Below are 12,124 nucleotides of genomic sequence, written 5' to 3'. Positions count from 1 at the left end.
GAGGAGGAGAACCCATCTAATCAACCTTGGCTTCGCGTCCTTCTTTGTCATCAGATATTTTATTGGTGAGTGGTCAGTATGGATGAGTACTTTCATTCCCAGCAAATATGCTCTAAATTTCTCCAACACAAATATTACACCAAGCAGCTCTTTTTCTGTGGTGGTGTAGTTAGTCTGAGTAGGGTTTAAAGTCTTACTTGCATATACGATGGGATGCAGCATTGTTTTTCTCTTCTGTGCTAGCACTGCTCCCATAGCATACCCGCTCGTATCGCACATTACTTCAAAGGGAAGTGTCCAATCTGGCACGATCAATACAGGTGTAGTCGTCAGTGCGTTCTTTAAAATCATGAATGTGTTGTGGCAATTATCACCAAAGTTAAATTTTCTATCGACTTTCAACAACGCACTCAGCGATCGTGCTATTTTTGAGAAATCCTTGACAAAATGTCTGTAAAATCCGGCATGCCCCAAGAAAATCCTTACAGCTGATAACGGACAAAAATTCCCGTTATCATAGTGCTAAGTTCTTAAACAATGTTAGCTTGCGTTGATGAAATTTGTTAATTTGCGTCCATTAAGCATCAATTTCATAATATTGCGGTCGCATGCATTCATCGCATTAGAACAGTTGATTTTTGTATTTTATGCAGAATATGTGTTGATGCAATGCAAGAATTGCGATCATAGGAAATCATTGGACGAGTGCAACTTCACCGCAAGGCTTTGCGATGATTGTGTTTGCAAACATTTTACCAAGAAGGATCGCCGTAACTTGGTCAACACAACATGGTGGGCGCACCTAGGTGAAAGACTAATTAAGCACGATGGGACAGAAAGCTGATGATAGTCGAATCCAAATTAAGTTGACAACTAATAACGATCACAAGTACATTCAGCTTTTCAGTGACAATTATTCAGCGCATCAGTCATGAATTAAAGTCGTCCCATCGTACAACCATGAGAGAGAAGCTACCTTTCACCATGGATGCTCTATAAATACCAAGGGCATTCTTCAGAAAACGAGTTCATGACTTCAGCAATTAGAGATTTCATACTTCAGTTCGCACGTCTTTGTCCATAGTTTTCCTTTTCATTTTTAAGGCGGAGCAAGAGAAGAGTGGTGGCACCGGAGATCGCTCAGGGAAACTCGAGAGAGATCCTTGAAGCGAAGAAGTAGAGAGCAGGCCGACTCTCGTGAGAGCTAGATTATCTTTTGAGCACGAGTAGAAAATAGTGTAAAAGCCTGGGCAGCAAGAGATTGCTACCAGGCTCTTTATTATATACTTGCATTATTATTTTGTACTTCATCTTTATATTTAGATAATGGAAGTTCTATTTCTACATTTGTTCACTCTTTTAGCACGCATGAATAGCTAAACTAGTCGAATCGTTTGAGGAGAACTAAGCTAACATGACGTAGGAAGTTCATCGCTTGCGATTGTCTTGTTTTATGCTATGCAAAATACCCTTTAGAGTTACTCGAGAGAGAGTCTAAAGAAAGAACCTAATGTCTCGAGAGAGCTAGGTTAGAATCTAGATTCGAGAGAGCAAGATTAGAACTGCATAAATAAGAGATAAGGACTTAGAGATAAGCTCTGTTTGTCAACCTTCATCGCATGTATTCTAGAGATGGGAATGATATTATGTGGTCGACTTATTTGCGAACGTGCTATCCTGTCATCGCATAAATAAAAATAGAGGCTTATGTGTAAGTCCTATAGACTTATCGCATATATCACATGCATTCTAGCATTAGAAGCTGTAGCATTCGCATCGAGAGGTGGTTTACTATTGTATGCATGTTGCATGATCGCAAAGCATGAACGCATTCTAAGAAGTGTTGACCGAACCCTTCTCAACCCGTTCAATGCATACTCATCGCATCTTCCGTTTACCAACTCTTTTCAAACTCCGCCTCATTTATTTATTTTTTATCAACGCAAACAACAAACCAAACAATTTATTTATTTATCCCGTTACCGCAAAGTTCTTCATAAAAATTACCAACGTAATCTGTTTGCACAAGTCCCTGTGTTCGACCTTGGACTTACTAAGAAATTCAGAGGAATTTACACTTGGATTCCACTAGGGAAACTTGAGTGCACAATGCAATTTCATCAACGCATAGAATCCACATTTCCACTTCATAAAACCAAGCATCAATAGCCTTTACACTTGTTGGAGGTGGGAGCTTTTCAATTGCTTCAATTTTTGCCTTGTCAACCTCCAACCCGTCCCGAGATACCTTATGCCCCAGCACAATGCCCTCCTTTACCATAAAATGGCATTTCTCTCAGTTAAGTACGAGGTTCGTCTACTCACATCTTTTCAATATCTTCTCCAAGTTGGTAAGACAGACTTCGTATGTATGCCTATATACAAAGAAGTCATCCGTGAATATTTCAACAGAATCTTCAAGATATTATGAAAAGATGGCCATCATGCACCTTTGAAAAGTGCTCGGCGTATTGCAAAGGACGAACGACGTGCGGCAAAAAGCAAAAGTTCCATATGGACAGGTGAATGTGGTCTTTTCCTAATCTTTGGGAGCAATCATGATCTGATTATAACCGGCATACCCATCCAGAAAGTAGTAGAAGTCATTTCCAGCTAGCTGATCCAACATTTGGTCAATGAAAGGTAAAGGGAAATGATCTTTCTTCATTGTCGCATTCAGCTTGCGGTATTCCATGCAAATACGCCATCCGGTGATGGTTCTTTACGGAATCAGCTCGTTATTTGCGTTGGGGACTACTGTCATCCCACATTTTTTTCGACACGCATTGCACGAGGCTAACCCACGTGTTGTCTACTATCAGATAGATGATGCCCGCATCTAACCACTTGATTATCTCCTTCTTAATGACTTTTTTCATCGTAAGGTTGAGTCTGTGCTAATGTTCGATCGATCCTTTGTGGTTTTCTTTGAGACAAATTTTATGCATACAATATGCTTGGCTAATTCCTCGAATGTCTGCGAGCGTCCAGCCAATTGCTTGCACATATTTTCTCAGAATGCTCAGCAGCACTCTTGCTTTTAATTAACTTCAGAGGAAATGATTACCGGTAACTTTTCATTCAGCCCCAGAAACGCATACTTTAAGTGGTTAGGCAGGGTCTTTAGTTCTATTATTGGTGGTTGTTTTAAGGACGGTTGCGTTGTTTTTCTTTCTTCATTTATAATCGGCTCTTCTTCTTGGGTTGCGATCATCTCATCTTCTTTGTTTGCTTTTTCTATGATCACATTGCATGCAACAATGGATGCGCTCGCATCTTCATCTTCGTTTTCGTTTTCAAGCTTCTCTTCTTCATTCAAACTCTGGTCGTCGTCAGATTCATTCAGGTCTTCTTCGTCAGGATACTTCATGGCATGGATAATGTCAAACTTGAGCTTCTGTCCATCCACGCTCAAGGTGATCTCTCCTTTGTGCACATCAATCTAGGCACGATCGGTTGATAAAAATAGTCGCCCTAGGATGATGGGCACATCCTTGTCGGTTTCGTAGTCCAAGATGATGAAGTCGGCTGGTAATATAAATTTGTCGATTGTGGCCAGCACGTCCTTCACCTCCCTTTCTGGATGCACCAGAGATCTATTGGCTAATTGGAGAGTCACTCTTGTGGGAAAAAGTTGCCCCACATTCAGTTGCTTAAAAATTGACAGAGGCATCAAGTTGATTTTGGCTCCAAGATCACACAACCCTTGCCCGATGTACAATCCTCCAATAGAGCAAGGTATAGTAAAAATCCGAGGATCGCGCATCTTCAGTGGGATTATAGATTTCGAGCTCTGCGTCAATGCCACCATGGCAAACTTACCAGTGCCTCTCTTCTTAGTCATCATATCCTTTAGAAACTTTTCATATGCGAGTATCTCCTTAATCGCTTCAGTGAACGAAATATTAATATGCAATTGTTTTAACATAGTCATGAACCGTTGGTATTGTACCTCGTCATTATTTTTTCTGAGTCTCTGTGGGAAAGGTGGCAATTGTACTCTCGTGGTCCCCTGTTTTTTTGGCTCTGAGGTGGATGCAATCTTTGGCTCTATCGATTCTTTTTCTCCTTCTTCTTCTCGAGTCACCGCAATCTCAGGTTCCAGCGCAACTGGAGTAGTCTGGTTGGGCTTCTTCTTCTCCCCTACCACAGTCTTTCCACTCTGCAATGTCACGACTTGACATTGCTCTTTACCCGTACCCCTTGGATTGCGTGAGAGTTCCATTGAACTCACCAGGGCCCCTCGCGGTCTGTTCTTGAGCTCGCTTGCAATTTGGCCCACATGTAGTTCCAGGTTACAGATAGACGTCGCCTGGTTTTGATGCACAGTTTTGTTCTTCTCAATATATTGCTTCGAAAAACTTTCCAAAGAGGAAGATTGCGGCGTCGGTGAGTTGCTGGCTTGATTACTCGTCTGACTGTTATTTCGGAGAAAAATCCGGGTGGCCCTTCTTTTTGCGCCACTGATTGGAAATTTTGCTGCTGATTTTTCCACGCAAAGTTGGGTGGTTTCTCCACCTAGGGTTGTACGTATTAGAGAATGGATTATTCTTCATAAAATAAATAGACCGTGGGTTTTGCGGGCATTCCTCCATTGCATGTTCTTCACCGCAAGTCGCATACCTTGCAACAGTCTAATATATTGTGTTCACTTGCCCACTATGCGGTGTTGGGCTGTTGATTGCAATTCCCTGTATCAAGTTCATCATCGTAGTCATATGACTCTGAAGTGATGCGATAGTACCATTGTTTGTGTCATTATCCTTTATTCTCAATCTTTGATCGCTCTCTCTCCAGTCCTCGTGATTTTTAGAGATGCGATCAAGAATGTTCTTGGCCTCGTCATATGTCTTGTCTAGCAGATCTTCAGCGGCTGTCGCATTGGCAACGGTCTGCGAAGCAGGGTTTAATCCGTGATAAAAGATCTCCATTTGAAAACAGTCTGGTAATCCATTGTGTGGACAGTCCCTTACCAGCCTCTTAAACCTCGCCCAAGCATCGCTGAGCGATTCGTCCATGTCCTATTCAAAATTGGTTATTAATTTTCTTCTCCTGGCATTCTCAGTTGGTGGGAAATATTTCTTCAAAAACTTCTCTACGACTTGTTCCCAAGAATTAATCTCCCCCGGTTCGAGAGAGTACGCCTATTTTCGTGCCTGATCCATAGAGAAAATGGAAACAAAGTTAGTCGAACTTCTTCGTAGAGATATTCAAGAACACAAAAGTGTTGCAAATTTCTATGAAGCTTCGGAGGTGGGCGTGCGGGTCTTCGCCACGCCTATCTCCAAATTGTCCAGTAGTCTGGATCATCTGCAGCATCACCGATTTCATTTCGAATCGAGATCCATCAAGAGCAGGCCACATGATTCCTGGGGAGAAATCGTAGAGGTTTGGCGATGCATACTTCCGAATGGGCCTATTACGATCTTTTGCTAGTAGGATTCGATTCGCCATGACATTGTTTTCATTTGGTGTTCCGTTTCCAGGCTGTTTCGCCATGTCGTCTTTATCTGGTTGTTGTTGTTGGCGGCTATCTCTCAATCTTCTTTAGAACGTCCTCTCAATCTCCGGGTCGTAATTTGCCAGAGATCGAGAGCTGCAAAGAAATCAGAAAAATTACTGTTAGCACACTGAATTGCCAAAGTCCCTTGCAACGGCGCAAAAAACTTGATGCGTTATTTTATGTGGTGAAATTATGAAATGAATTGCGTTGAGCAACAAGTTTTCTCAGCAGAATCCAAGTATAAATCTCGCTAAGTTTCCTTGTAAGTCCAGGGTCAAACTCAGAGACTAGGGAAAATGGTATGCGGTGATAATTTTTAAGAAGACTTTGTGGTAACCAATAAATCAAAGAGTTATTTTGAGTTGTTGTTTGTGGTATAAAAAATATGCGACGGATTTGAGAAAAGATTGATTATATGGTAGATACACTGAGTATACGGAGGAACAGGTTGAGAAGGTCTTTAGCTAGTGCTTCCGCGAATGCATTTAAACTATGTGATCATGCTATACTCATGCGACAGCAAATCATTTTCCAATGCAAATGCAGTTCTCCTAGTTCTAGGACGCATGCGATGAATGCGATAATGTCCATAGAGCTTATTCCTAAGTCTCTACTTTTTGCCTATGTGATGATACAAGATGCACACAAAGACAAGGTGACCGCATACAATCATAACCTATATCTAGGATGCATGCGATCCGTTAATAGGAAATAGTGCTTATTCCCAAGCTCTTATCTCTTAATTATGCGTTCTAATCTGACTCTCCCAAGCCTAGATTCTAACCTGACTTTTCCAAGCCTAGATTCTATCCTTAGACTACCCTCCCAAGTATCTCTAATGGACGAATGACGCATACATAATACAAGATAATCGCCTAGATTGAAGATCCCCAGTTATGCTAGCTAAGTGCTTCTCAACCCATTTGACAGATTTAGCTACTCATGCATAATAAACAGAGAGTGAACATATATAAAGAAGTAAATTCCATTTCTATAGATAAGCTCAAGTACAAAATGACAATGGAAGATAAGGATAGATAGCCTGGTATCAATCCCTTGCTTCCCAAGGCTTTTACACTATTAACTCTATTATGTTCAAAAGATATCCTGCTTCCGCAGACATTGGCCCTCTCTCTGATCTCGACGCTTCTGGCACTCTTCCAAGTTCACCGAAACGATCTCTCGGCACAATCTCGCTTCTCTCGCTTCTGCCTTTTAAATAAAAAAAAAACTAAGAATAAGGCTACTTCTAACTGTCGAGAAATTATCTAACTGTCGATTTAGACAAACCCCTTAACTGAAGGTTGCCTTTAGTATTTATAGAGCTTCGACGTGAAAGGCTTCTTCTCTCTTATGATTACATTGATGGGATGGTATTAATTCCCTGTCAGATGCGCCGAATATTTGTCACTGAAAAGTTGAGTGTACTTGCTACAGTAGTTCGTTAGCGGCTTGTCAACTTAATTCAAAATCGACCGTCATCAGCTTTCTGTCCCATCGTGATTTATTATGATTTTCACCCAGATGTGCCCCCCAAGTTGCGCCAGCTCTATGCGGAAATCCTTCTTGAGAAGATATTTGTGAGCACAAATCATCGCAAAGCCATGTAGTAACGCTGCGCTCGACCGTTGCTTTCTTGTGATCGCATTTTACGCCTTACGTCAACGCATATTTTGCACAATAATACAAAAGTTAACTGTTTTCATGCGATGAATGCATGCGACCGCAATGTTATAAACTTAATGCTTTTTAGACGCAATCTTATATATTTTATCAACGCAAACCTGCATTGTTTAATAACTTAGCACTGCAATAACGTGCATTTTTACCCGTTATCAGTCATTCATGACAGAGAATTCACTTCATTAAGATGACCATAGGTAACATGACCTTAATCCTAAGTGAGTTGGAAACTCTTGCCTTTGAGGGCGGTCCTTTGATTTACATGGGTGCGAGTGGCCAGATCGCCAACTCAAATCTACCACTTTGGGGATTCGTCTGATTTGGGAAATGGGAACTCAACTACACAAGATGGAATTCACTCCTTCCCAGAAGCAGGGGTAAGTAGATAGATTGCTTCCTTAAGGGCTGATTCTGGAGTTGAACAATGTGGCACCACACACCTTCTCATGACCCAAGAGGTATCCACACATAGTAGGACTGTTGTATTGTAGATTAGATGGATCAGTGGTACTTAAAGAGTTAGATGTAACTACAGGGGAAAAACGATAAATTGGCCTAGTTGTACTTACGAGCATCTGTGAAGGGTTATCCTATTGTTGATTGGTTATATCTGATGGACACATAAATAAATCTATGGTGAGAAAAGTGTAGTTGTCAGTCTTTAGTGGAATGCCTAGTAGTTAATGGATGGTGGATCTCATGGCTAAAGAGTTTAGTTAGTTATTCACGTACCGTTGGAACTTCGAGCAATAGGTCCATAAGGTCCCCTTGGTAGCTCAATGGATTCAAGTTGAGAGACAGTTTTTGGGTCAGTTTGAAGTGTTCAAATAGACAAGAGGGAGTTTTATTATATATGATATAATTAAACGGGTCAATTATATATGATATAGTTGACATGATGTAGGGGTGGTTATTCAAACCGCAAAAATCGATCCGTTTCTAAAAATGGAACCGAACCGAACCGAACCATTTCTAAAAATCGAATCGTTTCAAAAAACTGAACCGAATCGAATCGTTTTCTCATATATGCGGTTCAGTTCGGTTCGGTTCTGTTTGAACCAATAAATCGGTTTGGCTCAGTTTCACATAGTAAAAAATTTGATTTGGTTCCGTTTGACCACAAAACCGAACCGTTTCCACCCGTAACATGATGTATGAGATATATTTATTGAAGGAAATGGATATGAATATGATTTACATCTAGTGGAGGAGAAAAGACCTATAGTTTATATGTTGCATTTCATGTGATATTAAACTATAGGTTATAAATATAATATGATTATATTTAGTTTTTAATTAAATAATTATGGGATAATTGTTGGCAGTTTTTTCTCCGTAACCGAATGAGATAGTGGGAGGTTACATTCAGTTTTCATAACTGAAGGATAAAATGAAAATGATTTACATTTTGCAAAGAGATTAGATCTGATTAGTACACTACTCATTGCCTAGCAAACGAGAGCATACACGACAGCTCAAAGTTTACTAAACGATCGTGTACACGCGTACTTTTCCTAAACGATCACATAGTTTTACCTAAATGATCATCTAGCTTTTTCTAAGTGATTGCACGTCTGAGCATTTACTAAACGATCGTCTATACGATCAACCCCAGTTTACTACACAATCGTGCATCTTTTACTAAACGATCAAGCAGTCGTCTATACGATAAACTTTCGATATCTCACTTACTTGGTCGTGGTAAATGATCGTTCCTTCCTCCTTCTCTCTACCAAATCCAACAGAGCCCACACCTTCTAGATTCTCACTCTGAGAATACCAAGGTTTCTGAGTGGTTGTGTCCTCCATTGTTGCCTTATTGGTGAGGAATTCGTTCGTTGCTAGACGACAGCGAGATTTGGTGGACGATATGCTTATCGATCTCAGCATCAGCTCAAAGTTTACTAAATGATCGGGTACATAGGTGCTTTTCCTAAACGATCACATAGCTAAACGATCGTCTAGCTTTTTCTAAGCAATCGCGCGTCCGAGCATTTTACTAAATGATCGTCTATACAATGACCCCAGTTTACTACACGACCGTGCACCTTTTACTAAACGATAAAGCATTCTTCTATACGATAGATTTCTGATATCTGCCACTTGCTTGGTTGTGGTAAACAATCGTTCCTTCCTCCTTCCCTCTACCAAATCCAACAGAGCCCACACCTCTTGGATTCTCACTCCTAGAATATCGAGGTTTTTGAATGGTTGTGTCCTCCATTGTTGCCTTGTTCGTGAGGAGTTCGTTTGTGGGTAGACTATAGTGAGATTTGGTGGATGATAAGCTTGACGATCTCAGCGACAGCAAGATTGGCTGGATTGACAAGAGGAGATTCAAAGCGAAGAAGAGTTCTTCAAATAGTATGTATCTCGTTCCTTTGTTGTTTAAAGTTCAAAGCATGCTTTCATTTGTTGTTAAATGCATAACTAGTATGTTTAATTTTGAATGCTGTATTTCTGTCACAATGAGTTTGGAACGATTTTATTTCCGCTCAAAGGTACTCTTTGATAAGAGTTCTTTCAATTGATATTAGAGACAGGTTATGATATTCCAAATCCATTGATGCAAAGAATAGCATTCACTTTCTCGGTGGGTAAATCATGTCTACATTGTGTTTAAGCGTTAAACATGTGTTTGTGGATGTGGATTAATGAAGTTTCTGGGATGAAGCCTCTGGTTATTTAAATTTTTTTACATTCAAAGTTAATTGTAAGGGCCCCTACGTTTTTGGGCATATTAACTTGCTATCGAGTCTGTAAATTCAAAGTATTTGAGTCTCTAGTGAGTCGTTCGTGATGAGGCTACAAGGCAAGGAGTTGCTGTTCTTTGAGGATGAAGACAACCAAGCATTGGTCGGGTCATGTAAACGATGGGGTAAGTGATCATTGAGTATCAGATACTTCAAAGCATTTTGACGCGCGTGCACTAGACGATCGTGTAGCTCAGCAAGTTTCATCACTTAGTTCCTGACTACACGATCAAATAGTAAAGTTGTTACTTATCGCTTGTTATGTAATCGTCTAGACGATCGTGCTTCACAGCAACGTCGTCGTTTAAATGATCGTTTAGACTTGCGGGTTTATGTTTGGTGTGCTAAACAACAAAGTGCCATGCTTCGTTGCATTGTAAATGGTACTTGATCGTAGCTAAATGATCGTGTATATTCGGTCACGTTTAGTAAACGATGAGGGAGCTTCGCCCGGAGGGTTCAAGACCCAGTCCATTAATCTTTGTGAATGTACATTGGATGTATGTTTATTTATATGTCCTATGGTATGCCATATAGAAGAAATCCCACCTTAAGTTACGCATTGGTCATCTCTTTATTGTAACTGTTATGATTTAGAGAAGCATGAATTAAAATACATAAGAGCATGCTCATGAATCATATAATATAAGAATTATATTTATGCTTGCATTGTGAGTAGACATGCATCATCTTTATATTATGTGTTATAGTATGAGGGTTAATGGAAGCATGCTTGCTTGGTTCATTACAAGTATATACAAGTTATGTATAGTAATGAATGAACATTGCATGAAGCATGACACATAGGTTAAAATTTATAAATGTTATAAATACCTAGTTGTGTAGCAATGTGTATGGTTTTAGTTGTTTCTGTTATAAGAGTTATAAGGAAATTAGAACTAAAATCTATAAGAAAGACATGCATGCGAACTTAGGTTTGAATCATAGTTTTAAAGGTGTTTTAAAACTTGGTGGAGATAGACCTAAAATCACGGTTCTAATGAGATTAGTAACCTAAGGCTTAATCTTTTAATCAATTTAATAGGATTAAATTGACTAATAAAATGTTAAAAGTGTAACAAATCTATCTATAGGGGACATTTTGTCTAAAGTAGGTTCTGTCTAGGCTGAGTTATTTAAGGTGACGGACACAGAACACCCCTACCTAGGAACCTACTGGAAAGGTGAATTAGATAGATTTGATACAAGCATGCAAATTTGAGGACAGTCCATTAAAGAGTTTAATGTGACTACTTGTACTTGTTTAATTTCAAAGACAATAGTTGTTTTTAAGCAAATTAAACTGACCTAGATTAAAATCAGTAGCCGGATGGTCTAAGTTAATGAACCCCTAGGTAGAACATTCAGTGGGAGGTACTTGAGGTATCTGATACTTCATTTAAACCTCTTCGCATTTCTCCCTTTATTGTCCACACCGTGAGATCTGTCCTCGGCCTCGTGGCATCATGGGAGTGTCCTCTTAAAGGATAGTGTTTGGGTAGTTCAATATCAAGGTGGACGAAGAGAATGTTCATAGTAAGTGGGAGCGGGGCGTGCAACAACATATCCCACGGTCTCTCTCGTTAGGTTGGATAAAGTTTATGTGCATTGCCTCGAGGCACCCTGGGAATGTCCCCCTATAGAATGACAATTTTTTACATTTCTTTATCTGATCTCTCGTATAGGATAAGGTCGCTTTAGTCTCTTGTCCTAATCTGCTTTTCCCTACGGTGGCTATATTAGGGCGGGACTTAAGGCCGAAAATGAGGGGTAACACTTACGCGAAATTTTTAAGGGTTAACAATTTTGGACCGAACGAATGGTAATTGTTAGGTGCAGTTACGAGAGTTGTTTCTGCCTAATGATTGAGAGTGTCTCATCCTAGTGAAGGAGTATCTGATCACCCCACCGGTGACGTTTGTCCTGCTACGCTGGGGCATTATTGCAAATATAAGTCTTTTTACTTAGGATTCTTGGAAACTATTTTTCAAACTAAAACTGGTGTTAAAATGTGGTTTTGCATAGACTTATTAAGTTTGTTCTGTTTTCAGCAACGTATTTATGGCCACTGCCACATTAGCTCTACTTAACGCCGATAAACTGACTGGTGAGAATTATCTAGTTGGAAACACACGATCACAATAATACAGATCATCAATGATCTCATGTTCGTCCTTACAAAGGA

Source organism: Benincasa hispida, chromosome 10 (assembly GCF_027475165.1).
Source record: "Benincasa hispida cultivar pf3 chromosome 10, pf3_genome.v1.1, whole genome shotgun sequence".
NCBI lineage: Eukaryota > Viridiplantae > Streptophyta > Magnoliopsida > Cucurbitales > Cucurbitaceae > Benincasa > Benincasa hispida.
The sequence above is the reverse complement of the archived record's forward strand: the minus strand, read 5'-3'. Positions refer to the sequence as shown.